This window comes from Macaca thibetana, chromosome 13 (assembly GCF_024542745.1).
Source record: "Macaca thibetana thibetana isolate TM-01 chromosome 13, ASM2454274v1, whole genome shotgun sequence".
In the NCBI taxonomy this organism is placed as follows: domain Eukaryota; kingdom Metazoa; phylum Chordata; class Mammalia; order Primates; family Cercopithecidae; genus Macaca; species Macaca thibetana.
Window position 1 is genome coordinate 43778797 of NC_065590.1, and position 21814 is coordinate 43800610.

General features: G+C 35.6%; 1 protein-coding gene across 5 annotated transcripts in view; it reads left to right on the plus strand.

The window, feature by feature from the left end:
* The window catches only part of WDPCP (WD repeat containing planar cell polarity effector), a 487239-nt gene that overhangs the window by 338130 nt on the left and 127295 nt on the right, over nt 1–21814 (plus strand). The window lies entirely within an intron of this gene.

The window sequence follows — 21814 nt, forward strand, 5'->3', positions numbered from 1 at the left end:
AGCCAAAGGGACCAATTGTCAGCTTCTTTCTGACACCACCACATAGATCTAATCTTCAAGGTGATACTGAAGGACTCAAAGCCATTCCAGCAGGGTAGCTCTAAACCTGAATACCAGGGCCAACAGGTACTAGCAAGATAATTCCATTCTCCTTCCCCTATCCTGAAAGAGTTCCAAATTGATTAGACCACTTTCATATCTCCATTTCTAATGGATAAGGAATACTCACTATTAATGCAGTATTGGATAAGAATAACTGTAATTGACCTATCACTATATCTTGTTACTTGCTAGGGAGGGATATTAATGTGTGTACTACTACTACTAATAGCACCTAATATTTATTGAATGCTAAGTTACAGATAACTAATTTTCACCACAACTCTGTGAAGTACAATTTATATTTGCTATGAGAAGTCACTTCTAACTAAATGATGAAAGCATACCATGTTTATAGAAATGATGATGTTATATGATGGGGAAATATCCTCCATCCCCATCCCTCTAGCCATTTAGGAAAACACAGTAGGAAGTTAAGTCATAGCCAGTTTTCTGGGATGTTTCCTTAGCTGTCCTGTACCCTGCCTTTTCTTCCAGGATATCAGATACCATGAAGGCCATCTTTGCATTTTAAAGCTATCTAAAAATAGTAACAGTGAAAGAGAATGTGAAGAGATTATCACAAAATTTCAGCAAAACAAAGAAACTCCCCGATTCACCAAAATGCATCTCATTTCCTGTATATTCTCTGATGAGGTTACTGTGGCCAGCGGGTAATTCCTAGCCAGAAAGCTTAGTGTACCCACTTTGAGCCCTGCGTCATTTCTAGCAAATATATTTTCAATGATACCCTGTGACTTCTCTTTTCTCAGTCTTGTCTCAGGCCTCAGACTTTGACCTAGATTACTATGTTTTGACAAAGATACTATTAAATAACATCAGTAACTTTCAAGACGTTGCCCTATTACATGAATGTTCTACTCAGTTTTGCTGCAGAAAACTGGGTGATTCTCACTCAGAATTCCAAATGGAATTAGCAAAGAATTTCTGGTTTCCTCATCATGGTCTCTGCCTAGTTCTTTTTTGCAGCCCACATCATGCTGGGGAAAGCTAATTTTCTCTCAAATTCCCTCAATTTAATTCAATTATTCTCTTAAACTTATCCCAAAGCTGAAAGTTATTAAATTTTTGGCTTTCAAAGTGGTTCTTTGATGCAAGCAAGGAGCCAAATTATGTAAGACAGCGAAAGAGTAGTTCCATTTACATGGGAGAGTCTGTAAAAAAGCATCAGACATAAATACTGTCACCATAGTTAAAAGCAAGAGTTGCCAAAGGAAAAGCTGGATGATGATAATCTGAACAATTTGGTAATTTTTTAAACTTTTTATTTAAGTCTAACATGCATACAGAAAAGTGCACAAAACATAAGCATGTGACTCAATGAATTTCACAAAGGGAACACATCCTTGTAAAGAGTATCTCGACCAAGTAACATATGTTACCAGGACCCCAGAAGCCTTCCTATACCCACTTCAAGATGCTATAATCTCAGCCCAACTGTCCAGATTTGTAACGTTATAGACTAGTTTTGCCTTTTTTCAAACTTAAAATAAATGGATTCAAACCTATATTCTTTTGTATTTGGCTCCTTTTATTCAACATTACGAATCTGAGAATATTTCATATTGTTGCATACAGTTATAACTCTTCCGCTTTTATTGCTGTATAACAATATTCCAATGCATGAATGTACTTCAATTTATTCTGCTTTAGATGGATATTTGGGTTGTTTCAAGTTTGGGACTAATGTGAATAGTGCTGCTATGAACATTCTTGTGTATGTCTTTTAATGGACATAGGTACGCAGATCTGTTCGACTGTGCTTAGAAGTGGAATTCCTGTGACATAGGATATGCAGCCTTAGTAGTTACTTCCCGTTTTCCAAAGTAGTTGTTAACAATTTCCCTTCTCACCAGCAGTATGTAGGAGTTCCAGTTTTGGCCATCCTCAATGATGCTTGATATTGTCTCTCTTTTTCATTTTAGCCATTCTGGTGGAAAAAGTATTGTAATTTTGTATATGTGACAGTATAATATATAGGCTGTTTCTGGACCATGTTCTATTTTATTACTGTTTGTCTATACTTGCACAGATATCTCACTGCTTTAAGCAACTCTGGCTGTCAGTATTATTATTTAGTAGTGCAAATTGCCCAGCTTTGTTCTTTAAGATGGACTTGTCTATCTTTCCATATAAATTGCAAAATCAGCTTATACCCTGACTCAAGGAAAAAAAAAAAAAAAAAAAACAGTGGGGGCTGAAATTCTAGTTAGAATCTCATTTAACTCATAGATACATTTAGGCTGAATGTATTTCTTTATAATATTGTTTTCCAATCCATTAATACGATCTTTCCCTCCATTTATTTAGGTCTTCTCTATTTCTTATGAAAAATGTTTTGTAGTTTTCATAGTAGTGGTCTTCTACATCTTCCTTTAGATTTAAGTATTTCTTTTTCTCCTTTGTATGTGGTAATCTTATTTTAAAATTTCATTTTCTGTTTTATTTCTGGTATATATATGATTGACTATTATATATATCGACCTTATATCCAGCAATAAGTGCTAAATTCACTTATTAATGCCAACAGTTTGTAAATTCTTTTGAATTTTCTGCATCCCAATCATGTCATCTGGAAATATGTTAGTCTCTTTGCATTGCTATAAAGGAATACCTAAGACTGAGTAATTTATAAAGAAAAAAGGTTTATTTTGGCCCAAGGTTCTTCAGGCTATGTGAGAAGTATGGTGCTGGCATCTGCACCTGGTGAGGCCTCAGGAAGCTTCAAATCATGGCAGAAGGTAAAGGGGGAGATGCCATATCACATGGTGAGAGAGGGAGAAAGAGAGAGAGAAGAGGAGGACCCAGGCTTCTTTAAACAACTAGCTCTCATGTGAACTAACAGAGCAAGAACTCACTTCTTACCGTGGGGAGGGCACCAAGCCATGTAAGAGGGATCTGCCTCCATGACCCAAACACCTCCCACGAGGCCCCACCTCCAACATGGGGATTACATTTCAATATGAGTTGGAGGGGACAAACATCCAAACCATATCAGCAAATAAGGACATTTTAATTCCTTCCTTTCTAGTTCTTATGCCTTTTACTTCTCTTTCCTTATTACTGTACTGACTAGAAGCTCTAGTATAAAGATAAGTAGAAGTTGTGACCGGCATTATTTTCTGTTTCTTGATTCTTAGGGAAAGCTTTCAATAATTCACCAGTTAGCATAAAGTTTTCCCCAGGTTTTAAATAAAACTTTCATACATATTAATAAAGTTCCCTTCAATAAACTAGTTTGCTAAAAGTTTCTATCATGAATAGGTATTGAATTTTATCAAATACTTTTCCTGTGCTTATCAAGATTATTATGATCTTTCTCCTTTGTTCTATTAATATAGTGAATTGCATTGATTTTCAAATGGCAAACTAACCTTACATTCCAGAATAAATACTTCTTAATTGTGATGATGTATTTTTACATATTCCTGGATTTCATTTACTATTTTTTAATGTTGGCATTTACATTCATGAGGGATCAGTCTGTAAATGGTTTTACTTCAGTATCTCTGCCTAGTTTTGATATCTAGATTATTTTGACCTAATGCCTAAATGTCAAGCATTCTAGAAAGGATACATTTGAACATGTAATAGTACTTTATGTCCAGTTATTTATATATGGCATATGTAACACTTCCTACAACTTAAAAATTTTACCATTAATCTTGACTGTATTGATGTCAACATTTTGGTTGTAACATTGTATTAAATTTTTGTGAAATACTATCATTGGAGGAAACTGGGTAAAAGAGACATGGGACCTCTCCATTATTTCTTACAACTGCATATTAATATACAATTATCTTTAAAAGTTTAATTTTTAAAGTTTATATTAATATAGTGTCCTATGTTAAGTACTGTAATAAACATTACCTTATTTGGTCCTCCCAAATTATCTCTAAAGGAGAAACTACTCTTGGTGAATTTTTTTAGAAGCTTTTTTCTGTAATAATTTCAGCTTTTATTTTAGATTCAGGGAGCATATGTGCAGGTTTGTTACATGGGTATATTGCATGATGCTAAGATTTGGGGTATGAATGATCCCCATCACCCAGGTGGTAAGCAACAGTACACAAGAAGTAGTTTTTCAACCCTTGCTCCTTGCCCTTCTATTAGTCCCCAGTGTTTATTATTCCTCTCTTTATGTCCATGTGTACCTAATGCTTTACTCCCACTTACATATGAGAATATGTGGTATTTGGTTTTCTATTCCTGAGTTAATTCACTTACAGTAATGTCTTCCAGCTACAACTATGTTGCTGCAAAAGGTGTGATTTCAGTCTTTTTTATGGCTGTATAGTTTTCCATGGTGTATATATACTACATTTTCTTTATTCAATCCATCATTGATGAGTTCCTAGGTTGATTCCATGTCTTTGCTATTGTAAGTAGTGCTGTGATGAACATACAAGTGCATGTGTCTTTTTGGCAAAACAATTTATTTTCCTTTGGGTATATACCCATAAATGGGATCCATGGGTTGAATGATAGTTCTCAGTTTTTAAGAAATCTCCTGACTGTTTTCCACAGTGGTTGAATTAATTTGCATTCCCACCAGCAGTGTATAAGCATTCCCTTTTCTGCACAACCTCACAGCATGTGTTATTTTCTGACTTTTTAACAAGAGCCATTCTGACTGGTGTGAGATGCTATCTCATTGTGGTTTTGATCTGCATCTCTTTGATTAGTGACATTGAGCATTTTTTCACGTTTGTTGACTGCTTGTATGTCTGCTTTTGAGAAATGATTGTTCATGTCATTTGCATGCTTTTTAATGGACTTGTTTTTATCTTGTTGATTTTAAGTTCTTCATAGATTCTGCTTATTAGTCCATTGTTAAATGCATAGCATAGTTTGCAAATATTTTCTCCCATTCTGTAGGCTGTCTGTTTACTTTGTTCATAGTTTTTTTTTGTTTGTTTGTTTGTTTTGCTGTGCAGAAGCTCTTTGGTTTAATTAGGCCGCACTTGTCAATTTTTGTTATTGCTGCATTTATTTTTGAGGACTTAATCATAAATTTTTTATCAAGGCCAATGTCCAGAAGGACATTTCCTAGGTTTTCTTCTAGGATTCTTATATAGTATGAGGTCATACATTTAATTATCTAATCAATCTTAAGTTAATTTTTGTATATGGTGAAAGGTAGGGATCTAATTTCATTCTTCCACATATGGCTAGCAAGCTATTCCAGCACCATTTATTGGATAGGGAATCCTTTCCCAGTTTCTTTTCTTGACTGTCAAAGATCAGATGCCTGTAGGTGTGTGGCTTTATTTCAGTGTCCTCTATTTTGTTACATTGGTCTCTGCATCTGTTTCTGTACTAGTACCATGTTGTTTTGGTTACTGAAGACTTGTAGTATAGTTTGAAGTTAAGTAATGGTGATCCCTTGAGCTTTGTTCTTTATGCTTAGGATTGCTTTGGTTATCTGGGCTCTTTTTTGGTTCCATATGAATTTTAGAATGGTTTTTGTTGTATTTCTATGAAAAATGACCTTGGTAGTTTGATATATACAGAGTTGATATATAGATTGCTTTGGGCAGTATGGACATTTTAATGATATTGATTCTTCCAGTCCATGCACGTGGAAGTTTTTCCATTTGTTTGTGTCATACGTGATTTCTTTCAGCAGTATTTTGTAGTTCATTCACTTCCTTGGTTAGATATATTCCTACGTATTTTATTTTGTGTATGGATACTGTAAGTGGGATTATGTTCTTGACTTGGCTCTCAGCTTGAATGTTATTGTTATATAGAAATGGCACTGATTTTTCTATGTTGATTTTGTATCCAAAACCTTACAGAGGTTTATCAGGTCTAGGAGTCTTCTGGTGAAGTCTTTAGGGTTTTCTATTTGCAGAATCATATCATTAGCAAAGAGAGATAATTTGATTTCCTCTTTTCCTATTTGGATGCCGTTCATTTCTTTCTCTTCTCCTGATTTCTCTGGCTAGGACTTCCAGTACTTCTTTGAATGGGAATGATGAGTGTGGGCATCTTTGTCTTGTTCCTGTTCTTAAGGGGAATGCTTCCAGCTTTTGCCCATTCAGTATGATGTTGGCTATGGGTTTGTCATAGATGACTCTTACTTTGAGCTCTGTTCCTTCTATGCCTAGTTTGTTGAGGGTTTTTTATCAAGAAGGATATTGGATTTTATCAAAGGCTTTTTCCATGTTTATTGAGATGATCATATGGTTTTTGTTTTTATTTCTGTTTATGTAGTGAATCATGCTTATTGATCTGCATATGTTGAACCAACCTTGCATCCCAGGAATAAAGCCGCTTGCTCATGGTGAATTAACTTTTTGATTTGCTGCTGGATTTGATGTGTTGGAATTTTGTTGAGGATTTTTGCATATATGTTCATCAGGCTTATTGGCCTGTGGTTTTCTATTTTCATTGTTTTTTTGCCAGGTTTTGGTATCAGGGTGGTTCTGGCTTCACAGAATGAGTTATGAAAGGAGTTCCCACCTGCCTGATTTTTTGAATAGTTTCAGTAGGATACAAGTTCTTCTTTGTACATCTACTATAATTCAGCTGCAAATCCATCTGGTCCGGGGCTTTTTTTAAATTGGTAGACTTTTTGGCCAGGCACAGTGGCTCACGCCTGTAATCCCAGCACTTTGGGAGGCCGAGGCGGGTGGATCACGAGGTCAGGAGATTGAGACCATCCTGGCTAACACGGTGAAACCTCATCTCTACTAAAAATACAATTAGCCAGGCATGATGGTGAGCACCTGTAGTCCCAGCTACTTGGGAGGCTGAGGCAGGAGAATGGCGTGAACCCAGGAGGTGGAGCTGGCAGTGAGCCGAGATCATGCCCCTGCACTCCAGCCTCGATGACAGAGTGAGACTCTGTATCAAAAAAAAAAAAAAAAAAAAAGGTAGGCTTTTTATTATTGGTTGAATTTCATAACTTACTGTTTATTGTTCTGTTCAGGGTTTCACTTTCTTTCTGTCTCAGTCTTGGGAGGTTGTATGTTTCCAGGAATTTATGTATTTCCTCTGCATTTTCTAGTTTGTGTGCATTGAGATGTTTGTATTAGTTTCTGAGGATCTTTTGTATACCTGTGGGATCACTGATAATGTTATCTTTGTCATTTCTGATTGTGCTTATTTAGATCATCCTTTTTTCCTTTGTTATTGAACTAGTGATCCTTCATACCTGTTTATCCTTTTAAAGTATAAACGTTTGGTTTTGTTCATTCTTTGTATGGATTTTTGGATCTCAGGTTCATTTAATTCTGCTCTGATATTAGTTACTTCATTTCTTCTGCTATCTTTGGGGTTAGTTTATTCTTGTTTTTCTAGTTCTTCTAGGTGTGATGTTAGATTGTTAATTTGAGATCTTGCTAACTTTTTGTTGTAGGCCTTTAGTTCTATAAACTTTGAAGAGATCTTTTTGTATAGGCAATGAAATGAGGTTACAGTGGAAATGCTCCATATACTGCAAAAAACTTGAGAGCCACTGTTCTATAGCAATTCTAATCAGTTTTCTATGGATATAGTTCCCGGATTGAACTCCCTCATACAATAGTGCCATAAAACACTCAGTAAAATAAAATAAATATGGCTAAATGCTTAAAAGATATATTAAGACAAATTGATTTATTTAAAAATTTCTGGGGTACATGAAATATTCTCAGAAATCACAAATTTATTTGTTTATCTGAATATTTCCAAAAATTTTGACCATACAACCCTCATCTTTATCCTTGTTCCAGGCAAGAGCTATAAATTCATTGAACTTGAGATTTTTATAATTCACTTGGGGAAACATAGATTAATTGCACAATTGTAAATCTTTATCCTTGCTAACAGGCTTAGCATGATGGTACTAGCTATTAAAATAGTAATCATCATTCATAGAGGTAAAGAACTCAAACATTTATACTGTTATTATAGTAGTCCCCCTTTATCTGCTAATTTCCTTTCTGTGGTTTGAATTACCTGAAGTCAACCACAGCCCAAAAATATTATATGGAAAATTCCAGAAATAAATAATTCACAATTTTTAAATCGTGCACTGTTGAGTAGTGTGATGAAATCTCATACTGTCCTGTTTTGTTTTGTTCAGAATGTGAATCCCTTTGTCCAGTGTACCCCCACTGTATATGCCACCTGCCCATAAGTCACGTAGCAGCCATCTTGGTTATCAGATGGACCATAATGGTGTAGCAGTGCTTGTATTGAAGCAACCTGTATTTTACTTAATAATGACTCCAAAGCACAAGAGTAGTGATGCTGGCAATTCAGATATACCAAAGAGATGCACTTTATGGTGCTCTCAGTGAGTAAAAAGGTGAAAGTTTTCAACTTAATAAGGAAAGATATCATATGCAGAGCTTGCTAAGATCTATGGTACATATGAATCCTCTATCCATGAAATTGTGAAGAAGGAAACAAATTCACGAGTTGTGCTGCTGCACCTCAAACTGCAAAAGTTTCAGCCACAGTGTGTGATAAGTGCTTAGTTACAATGGAAAAGTCATTAAATTTGCATGTGAAAGACACAGAAAGGTGTTCGAATTGACAGCCATCAGATTCAGTAGAATCTGCTATTTCAAGCATCCACTGGGGGTCTTTGAACATATACCCCATGGATAAAGGGAGACTACCATACCTGGAAAATTCCTCTCCTCTCAGCTTCTTCCTTCTTTCACTTCCACACTCTGCGTGACATACAGCAAAATTTCAGAATAGGAAGCTCTTTGTCCTTGTTACCCCACAGTTACATAAATCAGAGGTAAAGACATGTGCAGCTGGTAAGACTTTCTTGACAAAACTGGAGAGAGCATTTTCATGAGGGGTTATATTGCCAAAACTCATGATCACTGTAGAGGCTGGATAAAACACCTTTATTAGGGATTAGCTATGCTACAGGCATTGTCTAAAGAACTTGCTGCAGAACACCTTGGTATGTAGGAGTCAAACATCTGTCATCATGTCAGTTTTGCTTCAAGATGACATCACTGTTGCCATGCAACAGGCTATTTTCTTACAGAAATTAAGGCATTCAAAAGCAGCCATGTATACAGGGGAATTGGGAAAGCCACACACAGGCCCAGTCAACACACATTTCAGAAAAGACCTGAGAAGACCATAAGCTTTTACCTCAGGCCAATTCCTATGCTCAGAGCAAACCTAGCTAATTAGTGGGACTGTCCCAGCACACAGCTAGTCTGCAAAGACTGGGAGAGATGGCTTTGTCAAATGCCCAGTTTCACACACACACACACAACCCACAAGGCATACAAAGAAACAGGAAAACATGGCCTATTCAAAGGAGCAAAATTAATTGGTAGAAATTAAACCTGAGAAAGCACAGACATCTTGCTAACTAGGCAAAGTCTTTAAAACAACTGCCTTAAATATGTTCAAAGAGCAAAAGGAAACCATACAAAGAACTAAAGAATATTTTTAAAAAACGTAAGAACAAAACGAAAATATCAAAAAAGAGAAATTATAAAAAGGAACCAAATTCTGAAGCAACTGAAAAGTCCAATAACTGAATTTAAAAATTTACTAGAGAAGTTCAAGGTTTGAGTAGGCAGAAGAAAAAAAATCAGCCAACTTCATGATACAATATTTGAAATTATCAGTTCTAAGGACCCAGAAGAATTAAGAAAAGTGAACTAAACCTACGAGATTTATGGGACATCATCAAATATACCAATATATACATTACAGGAATCCCAGAAGGGGAAGAGAGAAAGGATCAGAAAGATTATGAAGAAATAATGACCAAAACCCTCCTAAGTTTGAGGAAATACATGGATCCACAAACCCAAGATGCTCAGTGAACAGAGAAAGGATCAGAAAGACGATTTGAAGAAATAATGACCAAAACCCTCCCAAATTTGAGGAAATACATGGATCCACAAATCTAAGATGCTCAATGAACTTCAAGTAGAATCAACCCAAAGGACACCTTATAATCAAATTGTTGAAAGAAAATCTGCAAGCAAGAGAGAATAAACTCATCATATACAAGGGATTCTCAATAATAGGAGATTCTGACTTTTCAGTAGAAGCTTTGGTGGCCAGAAGGTATAATTAAAGTGCTAGAAGAAAAATAAAGATTAACCAAGAATTATATGTCCAGGACTGGGCAGTCAAATATAAAAACCAGTATTATTATAATTTTAATTTGTAACTCTACTTATTATCAACCTGAATTAAAACACAAAGGCATAAAAATAATTATAAATATCTTTAGTAGGTACACAATATATAAAGATGTAATTTGTGACATCAATAACAAAGTAGGGGAACAGTGACAATGCTTTATAAGAGTTTTTGTATACGCTTGAAGTTAACTTGGTATCAATTTAAATTAGATTGTTGTAACTTTAGAATGTTTTACATAATTCCCATGATAACCACAAAGAAAATAACTGTCGAATATGTACAACAGGAAATGAGAAGGGAATCAAAACATGTCACAACTAAAAACAAAAGAAGGCAGCAATGGAGGAAATGAGCAACAAAAAGCCTATATGTGAAAAACAAAACCAACCAAACAAAAAACAGCCCTAAGACATAAGTCCTTCTCTATCAGTAATTAATTACAGGCTAAGTGTTCACTGTCTGAAATGCTTGTAACCAGAAGTGTTTTGGATTTGGGGTTGGTTTGGTGGGTTGTTTTTTTTTTTTTAATTTTGGAATATTTGCAGGTACATACTGAGATATCTTGAGGATGGTACCCAGGTCTAAACACAAAATTCACTTACGTTTTATATACACCTTACACACATAGCCTGAAGGCAATTTTATGTAATCTTTTTGATATTTTTGTGCATGCAACAAAGCTGTCTACCTTGAACCATTAGAATGTAAAGGTGTCACTGTCTCAGCCACCCATGTGGACAAGCTGTGATTGTTTGGTATCACCATCATTCCTGACTGAATTTGTATGCTACCAATAAGCAGTCATTTTCTTACACATTCATTCATAAATACTTAAGAGTAAACATATGACATACCGTTACTACAGTAAAACAATGTGTTCAGGATAACTAAGTAGTACAGTAGCATCATCAGGATACCTGTTATCAGCGGTTACACAACAGCAACAACAAACAATGGCAAGATTTCTGCCTCTACTTACAATGCTGTGTTTTGAGTAAAAGATTACTGCATAGGGCATTTTATTTTTCTGGGTAAGAAAAACATCAGCAGCAGTTAAAGAGTCTGGAAGTGGGTCCTATAGGGATAAGAAGGAATCCTGTTCGATGGCATTTTAAAGTGTTTCCTTTAGAGTTATCTGCCTCATAACAAAGGTTTTTGTCTTACAAATTTCTTTTTGGTTTTATAAACTGACATGATTTCTTGTTCATGCTGCTCTAGTCTTTCAATAAACCCATCACACATTTTCACAATGTCACTTCCAGGCACTTTTTCTGCAGTGTTAATGGTTTCATCATCACTATTATCATAATCACCTTGATTCAGAACTGTTTTGGCTATTTCACCATTGGTCAATGAATGAACAACTGGAGGTTCATTACTGATGTTAAAAACCTCTTCAATATCCACCTCTTCCAGCTTACTGATAGACTCTGAATGTATATTTGTTGCATATGTAAAGAGGTCAGACATTTTTCTCTCACTTCATATACAGAATCCTTCAAAGTCATCACCTTGTTTGTCATCATCAGTGAACATAATCACAGGCCAGAGATTGTGCCAGTCATGCACAACTGTGTCTTCAGTCATGTGTTCAAAGTGTTGGCAAAAGCATATGTGGCATCGTTCATGCTAAACATCCTTTTAAAACCTTGTGCACCCATGCCTCAGCTCACTGCTGATAGGATACTCTTTAAGAAAGTGTTTTTATATTTACTCTTCACTGATATAAGGATACCCACCCTGGTCACATGGCTGAATTAATGAAGTCACACTTGGGGGAAGATACATGGCATACACATTTTTTAATGAGAATTTCAGCTGGAAGATGAGCAGAAGTTATTAAGGAATAACAAAATCTTGCAGTCATCACCCAGGCCAGCTTCCCTGCAGTGAGCACAAGCCACTGGTATAAAATGTTTGAGAAACCAACCAGGAAAGATGTCCCTGGTGATCCATGCCTTTTTGTTAGCATAATAATGGACTGGTGAGAAATTCACTCCTGGAAAACAGCAAGGATGCAAACTTTTGCCTATCATAGCAAGTTCATAATTATGCAGGCGTGCTGTATTAACATATCTCAGCAGAGTTCTTCTGTCATTAGCATCCTTAATTCATATAGGGGCTGTCTCATCTGGGGCAGTAACATCAAAAACAGTGGTGTTTCATCAGTATTATAGACTTGTTCTGGTGTCAGATTTTTGTTTCTGATGACCTTAGTGAACTCGTCCATGAATTTGTCCACTGCTTTATAATCAGAAGATGCTTTATCACCACACATTTTTAAAACAACTAAGAGAGTAGAATTGTAATGTTTCTAACATGAAAAATAGTAAGAGCTAAGGTGATGGATACCCCAGTTATCCTGATTTATTACACATTTTATCCCTATATCGAACATCACATATACCCATAAATATATAAAACTATTATGTGTCCATAATGAAAAGTAATAATAAAAATTTAATGCCATATCTTTTCTTAAATTTCTGCAACCAGCTTATTGAATATCCACAGTTCCCTTCAATTTTTAGTTCATCATGATCTTTGTTTCATGATCAGTATACCATTAAGTGGCATGTGTTCACTGCAATACTGATGGATCCACTCAATACATGATCAAAATCTTCATTTTTAGCTCTATGGCATGCATTGTTTTTCTATTTTTCATTAACTTAATCACTTTTAGTATAAAACAATAGTTTTTCCTCCTGTTTATACAAGTCATTTATGGTGGTCATTCCAACACCCTTCTGCTCTCTAAGATGTTTTATACTTACACCACTGTCCTGTTTCTCAAAAAGGTCGACTTTCTGTGCAATAAATATAAATGCTGCTTCTTTTTCTTATCACTGTTACCCATACAATTATTTAATATAGACTGTTTGGACATTTCACGAATATCTTTACAAAGAGCAGAGAATATGCAAAACAACACAGTAATACACATAGGTCTTGGCCTCATGCAGGGCATCATGGGGAACCTGACATTGGCACACCTGGCTTGCACTTGTGCCATTTTATTAACCTTTGTGGGTGTGCTTGTGTGAGGGCATCTAACTGTGTCTGGAAAATATATGACAGCTGAGGGGGTGGGGGAAGGTCTTTCTTCCTTGGGAACATTTAATAAACTGTGTGCACATGCATTTTTTTTTTAATTTATTTATTATTATTATACTTTAAGTTGTAGGGTACATGTGCATAACGTGCAGGTTTGTTACATATGTATACTTGTGCCATGTTGGTGTGCTGCACCCATCAACTCGTCATTTACATCAGGTATAACTCCCAATGCAATCCCTCCCCCCTCCCCCCTCCCCATGATAGGCCCCGGTGTGTGATGTTCCCCTTCCTGAGTCCGAGTGATCTCATTGTTCAGTTCCCACCTATGAGTGAGAACATGCGGTGTTTGGTTTTCTGTTCTTGTGATAGTTTGCTAAGAATGATGGATTCCAGCTGCATCCAAGTCCATACAAAGGACTCAAATTCATCCGTTTTTATGGCTGCATAATCGGGTAACTCCCACCCCAATACTGCGCTTTAAGAAACAGGCACACCAGGAGATCATATCCCACACCTGGCCGGGAGGGTCCCACACCCACGGAGCCTCCCTCATTGCTAGCGCAGCAGTCTGTGATCTACCGGCAAGGCAGCAGCGAGGCTGGGGGAGGGGCGCCCGCCATTGCTGAGGCTTAAGTAGGTAAACAAAGCCGCTGGGAAGCTCGAACTGGGTGGAGTTCACAGCAGCTCAAGGAAACCTGCCTGTCTCTGTAGACTCCACCTCTGGGGACAGGGCACAGTAAACTAAACAAACGCAGCAGACACCTCTGCAGATGCACATGCATTTTTATTGCCACTTGTCACAGGCGGTCAGATGTAGAATTTCCACTTATGCCATCAATATAGGCACTCAAAAAATTTCAGATTTTGGAGCATTTCAGATTTTGGATTTTTGGATTGAGGATGCTCAACCTATGCTTTAAATGTAATGGATTAAACTCTCCAGTCAACTTCACACTGATAGAAGTTGCAGATAGGACTTGGCCTGTGAGTTATGTGAATAAGGATAACTGACAGACACCCATCTCAAAATAAATGAAAATGGGAATACGTCACTGCAATCATGGTATACATATTAGCAGAAAAGCGTAGAAATGTGGCTGCATCTCAGAAATAGCTGGACTTATTAAAAATTACATATTTGATTTTGGAATTTGTTATTGGTCTGTTTAGGGTTTTAATTTCTTCCTGGCTCAGTAGTGGGAGGTTGTGTGTTTACAGGAATTTATCCATTTCCTCTAGATTTTCCAGTTTGTGTGCATAGAGGTGTTCATCATAATCTCTAAGGATATTTTATATTTTTATGGGATCAGTTGTAATGTCATGTTTGTTATTTCAGATTGTGATTATTTGGATCTCTCTTTTTTTCATTGTTAATCTAGCTAAGCTAGCAGTCTACTAATACTGTTTATCCTTTCAAAGAACCAACTTTTGGTTTCATTGATCTTTTGTATGGATTTTTGCTTCTCAATTTTGTTCAGTTTTGCTCTGATATTATTTCTTTTCTTCTGCTGTCTTTGGGGTTGTTTTGTTTTTTTTGTTCCTTTATGTGTGATGTTAGATTGTTAATTTGAACTTTTTCTAACTTCTTGATGTAGGTGTTTAACTATAAACTTTCCTCTTAATACTGTTTTTACTGCACCCAGAGATTTCAGTAAGTTGTGTCTCTGTTTTCATTAATTTCAAGAAATTATTTGATTTCTGCCTTAATGCCCAAAGTAATTCAAGAGTAAGTTTTTTAATTTCCATGTAATTGTGTGGTTTTGAGAGACCTTTGATATTGATTTCTATTTTTATTACACTGTGGTCTAAGAGTGTTGTTTGGTATGATTTTTTTTTTTTTCCATTTATTGAGACTTTCTTTATGGCCAAGCATGTGGTCAATCCTAGAGTATGTTCTGTGTGCAGATGAGAAGAATGTATATTCTTCAGTTGTTGCATGGAGCATTCTGTAGATGTTTATTAGGTCTAATTGGCCAAGTGTCGAGTTGAAGTCTAGAAGTTCTCTGTTACTTTTCTGCCTTGATGACCTGTCTAATGCTGTCAGTGTGCTGTTGATGTCCCCCATTATTATTGTATGGCTGTCTTAGTCTTTTCATAGGTCTAGAAGTACTCGTTTTATGAATTTGGGAGCTCCAATGTTGAGTGTATATACATTTAGGATACTTAAGTCTTCCTGATAAATTTAACATTTTATCATTATGTGATACCCTTCTTTGTCCTTTTTGATGCTTGCTGGTTTAAAGTCTGTTTTCTCTGATCTAAGAATAGCAACTCCTGCTCTTTTGTTTTCTGCTTTCATGAAAGAGCTTCAGCACAGCAATAGAAACTATCAATGAAGTAAACAGGCAGTCTACGAAATGGGAGAAGATGTTCACAAACTATACATACAACAAAAGCCTAATATCCAGAATCTATAAGAAAATTAAATAAATCACAAGAAAAAAATAACCCAATTAAAAGTGGGCAAAGGACATGAACTATGCAAAAGAAGACATACAAGTCCCCAAGAAACATGAAAAAACTGCTAATCATCACTAATCATCAGAGAGATGCAAATCAAAACCACAATGAAATACTCTCTCACACCAGCCATTTGTGTGAGGAAAGTAATAGAGATGGCCATTCAATAAAGTTTTCTCTTAAATAAGACTGTATTTTTATATTGTGTCACTTCTAGCATAAGCCTGAGAAGTCAGATTGACATCTGTCTATAGTACAATACAGTTATGAAGTGAAATAGTCTAAGCTACTGTAAAACAAGAGACCATGAAACCCAGTAACTTCAGGAAGAGAATTTTCTTACTTTCTTGTATAACAATGCTGGGACATGTTCCAGGACTGGTAAGGCATGCTATTATTAGAGTACCAGGCCTTATCTATTGTGTTACTTTGTCATCTCTAGGGTAAAGCCTAGTTCTACATCACTGAAGATTTGCATCCCAGTCTACGAAAGGAGGAAAAAGGAGGCAGGCATAGTCCTATCTTGTTCAGGCTACAAGCCAGGAGTTGTTACATATCACTTCTGGACATATCTGTGGTTGATATCCCATATATTCCCATTGGACAGAACCTGTTCATAAGGATACACTAACCGTAAGAAAGTCTGGAAAGCATTTTTAGTGGGGTGATTATGCACCCAGCAAAACACCAGTTACTATAAAAGCAAAAGTCATTTGGGGACAGCTAGCAGTTCATCTGTTACACTGAGATTTGAAGAATAGCATTTATTTATTGTTTAGAGACAATGTCTCACTCTGTTGCCATGGCTAGAGTGCAGTGGTGCAATCATAGCTCACTGCAGCCTCAAACTTCTGGGTACAAATAATCCTCTTGCCTCAGCTTCCTGTGTAGCTGGGACTATAGGAATGTAACACTATGCCTGGTTAACTTCTTATTTGAAGAATATTATTTAGAAAAAGAAAAACATGGAGAAACAACTTATTTTATATAATCCTCATATGCAGAGAAATGAAAATATAAAATAAATCCTATTCAAAGACATCCCAGCTGTACTTAATGTGGCTGTCTACAAATTTGCATATTATGAAATCCTTCCAAATGCATTATATTTCCAAATACATTTATCATATATGATCTTGCAGATACTATGCTATAAAAAAGCTGTAGCATTATAAGTTGCCATCTCCTTTTAAAATGTATTTAAAAATTCTGATATAAAAGCTTATTCATGCTTAAATGGGTAACTTTAGAGAATGTAATATAGAGAATGTAAAATAAAGATCACTCATATTATTACCTGGGGATAACTGATAAAAAGAGTTATTTTAGTGTATTTAATTCCCTTTTTTCTATGCATATATTTAACAAAATTGGAATCATTATTTATCTTCCTTTTTGTTACCAGAGATATGTCATCACCACATTACCATGTCATTTAAAAAATCATTCAAAAGCTTGGTTTTTTATGTTATCTTCTTCCTAAAATGGCATTAAAGTCACGAGCCTAGGTGCAGTGACTCACGCATGTCATCCCAGCACTTGCAGAGGCAGAGGCTGGAGGATTGAATTGCTTGAGCCCAGAAGTTTGAGACCACCATGGACATCACAGTGAGACCCCGTGTCTACAAAAAAATTAAAAATTTAGCTGGGCATGGTGGCAAACATGTAATCTAGCTACTTCAGCAGCTGAGGTGAGAACGTCATTTGAGCCCAGGAGTTTGAGGTCACAGGGAGTTATGATCAGGCCACTATACACAAGCCTCGACCACAGAGCAAGACTGCCTCTAAAAATACTTTAAAAATTAAAAATCATGGTAATATTGTAAACATATATAAAAATTCTATCCAAGAGGTGATACATGGATGAAGGTAAAGATTTGCTCTTATACTTTAAATATCTTATTATAAATACAAAATTCTTCTAAAATGAAGCACAAAAGTAGTTTTTAATTCTATAACCAACTGAAACTGTGGCCAACTGCTTAACTTCCTATACACTGTGCATTACAAGGTGCATTATATTATTTGTTTGACTTAGGTATATTCCTGCCAATCTACTTTTGGCTTCACTTCACCCTTCCTCCTTTATTATGTAATGATGTCAGTTTTGATCTAAACCTTTCTACCTATAGGCATCTTTCCCTAAAGACATCCTAAATATTTCATAATTATGAGCACATCAAAGACTAACTCTTGCTTGGCTGCAGAGGTCTATACAAGACTGTATTACTTGTATATCTTAAGAGATGTACAGTTTTGAGTAAACTTAAGTATGCTATGATTATCAAACCTTTGTTCCTTTCTTTGTGGTGACATAATGTTGTCAATCACAGAATGTGACATATGGTAATTAAGAATTGGTGTTATTGAATAAGTATGGATTTTCTCTAAATTAGTTATTTTCAGATGGAAACTTTCCATAATTTAAATGTTATTTAACATATTTTTGAATTCTGAAATACTACATTACTATATTCCAAAACAAGCTGTCAACTCTTCACAACTTACCTAGTCATAAATTGACAGTTACTAAGCAAAAGGTAGTGGTCTTTCCCTGTGGAGAAAGGTACAAATGTTAAATTGTTATGCTTTAGCCCTTCCATTTTTCTTTCTGAGACAGGAGTTGAATGTCTCAAACCTCTTTCTCTGCTTTACTTATTAGACTAGCAAATTATGCCAATCTGGGGCACAATAACCCATATTCACATTTTCTATAGGAAAATAATGAAAGAATTTTGCTCAAGGATTGGTATATAACATTAAGGGTAACTAAAGAAACTATGTAGTTAAAGAATAAACAATACATGCCCAATGTAGCTAGTGTAGAGTATAACAAAAATATCTTATATCAATAATCCCAAATGTGGATGGACAAGCAGATTTATGCAGTTATATGGTACAAACTAAGAATACTAAGGATGGGTGAGTCATGGTGGTTCATGCCTGTAATCCCAAAAACTCAAGAGGCCAAGGTGGGAGGATAGCTTGAGGCCAGGAGTTTGAGACCAGCTTGGGCAATATATCAAGACCTCAACTCTACCAAAAATTTTAAAGCTAGCTCGGGGTGGTGGCGCACATCTGCAGCCCTAGCTACTTGAGAGGCTGAGGTTAGGAGGATCAGTTGGACCAAGAGTTTGAGGTTACAGTGAGTTGTGATCATGCCAGTGTACTCCAGCCTGGGCAACAGAGTGAGACCCTGTCTCTAAAAAACAAAGAATACTAACAGTGATAGGAAAGCTGAGGTCTAGTCTTGGCTAAACTAGTAAAGACTAGCCAAATAACACTTAAACAGTCCCCTTTTGGGGTCTCAGTTTGCTCTATTATAAAATAAAGATATAGAAGAGTCTGTCTTTTCCAGCAGTAAGATTTTATGCATGTGATTAGATATGACAAAATAGAATCCAAACTCAGGCACTATAAAATTCTAGCCAACATATAACTCTGTGAAAAAATCATTTATTCATATACATTTAATAGTACAAACAAACCCATACTAAAATAATAAGTTTGAATATTCTCTTAGAGGATTTCCTTAGAGGGGAAATTGCTTTATTCAAAAGATACTTTTAAATTAAATCCTCTTAGATACTGCCTTTAAAAGACGTTATACTAAATTTAAAAGTGTAGCAAAAAGCATAACATTAAGGTGCCCAAGCAGAGGAGCTATTATAGAAACAAGAATTTCTAAATAAACAGAATGATTTAACATATATTAGCTAACAAAACTCATAAAATTATCGAACTTTAGAGCTAAAATTTGGACCTCTTACAGATATTTTACATGTATAAAATTCTCAATATGTCAGAATTTATATCAATTCTGAAGGTAATCTTTCTATGCCCTTATTATGTCCTTAGGAAATCTCTATTCACAAATCTTTGTTATGTAGTTGGCCTACTAAGTTTCTAAGTTACAATCATGTATCTTGTTTTATCAAAATTAAATGTCTTCACCTGTTTTTACCATTTTACAATTTACAAAATGGCTTCATATAACCATAAATCTATATTCTCTAGGGGAATTTGGAAAGAATCAGAGTTTTTATAGTCATTTAGGTTCCAAAGGCTTAAAGAAAATAAAATGCCCTACTTTCCTAGAAATAATAATCCTATAATACTTTTTGCTATAGGGCAGAATTTAATTTAAAGCTGATCTATTTCAGCTCCCACATACATACACATATACACACACATCCTTCAAGAATATAGATGTCAGCAACTCAAAGTATTCCAGTGGTGCACTGAGGCTGGACTCTACGGTCTCATGAGTGCCAATTATGTGCATCTCTTCCCAACTGCATGTTCAGTGACCATGCTGGTAGCTCGAAATTAACCCTGGTAGGAATATTTATGTCATGGAAATTGGCAAACTCTACAAATTAGTTGGTTTTTGGTTTGAGTTCTGGTTTGGTTTGTGGAGAGCTAGTTGTTAATCATTTAATAGTGCATAACTGAAGTAATGCCAGGTCATAGTTCCTGAAGGCCATGTCTTCACCTATACCAGAAAAGACCTATTACTCCCCTATTCTACAAATACAAGAACTGAAATTTTCTACTTTCGCATATACTTTTCCAACTTCCTAGGTTTGAATTAGAAGGATAAAAAGGGGAGTAAGGTCTATATCATATATGATTTGTTGTGTGTCTTTAAACTTATGTAGCAATGATGTCCAATAGAAGTATAATGCAAGCCACAGACAGAATTTTAAATTATCTACTACATCTTAGGGTACATCTCAGGGTACATCTCAAATCAGATGTTAAATTTTCATTGGAAATACATTATCTATATTCAAATTTTATAAAATTTACAGTTGAAGTAGTTTGTTACCCAAGTTGTTGTACACATTATTTAAAATGTCATAATTACTGAATGGAATATCAATTTTTTAAATTTAATTGAAATTAAATAAAATCTTAAAATGTAGTTCCCCAGTCACATGAGCCATGTTTCAGGATTCAGTAGTCACATGCAGTAGTGTCTACCATATTGGAAACTGCAGGTTTAGAACATCAATAATTCAGGAATTTCCCAGAAGCTTAGGCCTTTTTCTGTGCTAACTTAAATTGTAGAATCAAAAATGAATTATTTCACTTTTCAATGCCGTAATTACCTGAGACAAAAATAACCTTTGAAGAATGAGGTGCTAATAGTTATTAATAGCTGTTTAACAAAAGAAATTTGTATTATTGCTATAATCATGAAAAGATTCACGTGATATACCACCTGCCATTTTGGGCATCTCATCTTATTTAACAACTCATGAAGCTGTAGCTGCATTTTTGTTTTGTTTTGTTTTTTTTAGAAAATATTTAATTTTTATTTGAGATTAGAGGAATGCATGTGCAGGTTTGTTACAAGGGTATATTGCCTAATGCTGAGGTTTCAGCTTCTATTGACCCTATCACCCAGATAGTGAATATAGTACCTAACAAGTTTCTCAGCCCTTGCCCCTCTCTTTCCCTCTCTCCTTTTGGAGCCACCAGTGTGTGTTGTTCCCATATTTACATCTGTATGTACCCAGGGTTTAGCTGCTCCTACTTTATAAGAGAATATAGGATATTTCATTTTCTGTTTCTGCATTATTTCACTTATGATAATGCCTCCACAGCTGCATCCATGTTGCTGCACAGGACATGATTTTTTATGGCTACATAGTATTCCATGGTGTATATGTACCACATTTTCATTATCCAGTTCACCACTGATGAGCACTAAGGTTGTTTCCCTATCTTTGCACTTGTGAGTAGTGCTACAACAAGCGTACAAGTCCAGGTATCTTTGGTAGCACAATTTTCCTTTGGGTATAAACGCAGTAGTGGGATTTACTGGATGTAATTGTAGTTCAACTCAGTTTTTTTTTCTTTTTTTTTTTTTTTTAAGAAATCTCCAAACTGCTTTCTACTGGGGCTGAACTAATTTTTACATTCCCACTGTATAAGCATTCCCTTTTCTCTGTAGCCTTGCCAACATCTGTTGTTTTTAAATTTTTTAACAAAAGTCAATCTGATTGGTGTGAGATGGTATCTCATTGTGGTTTTG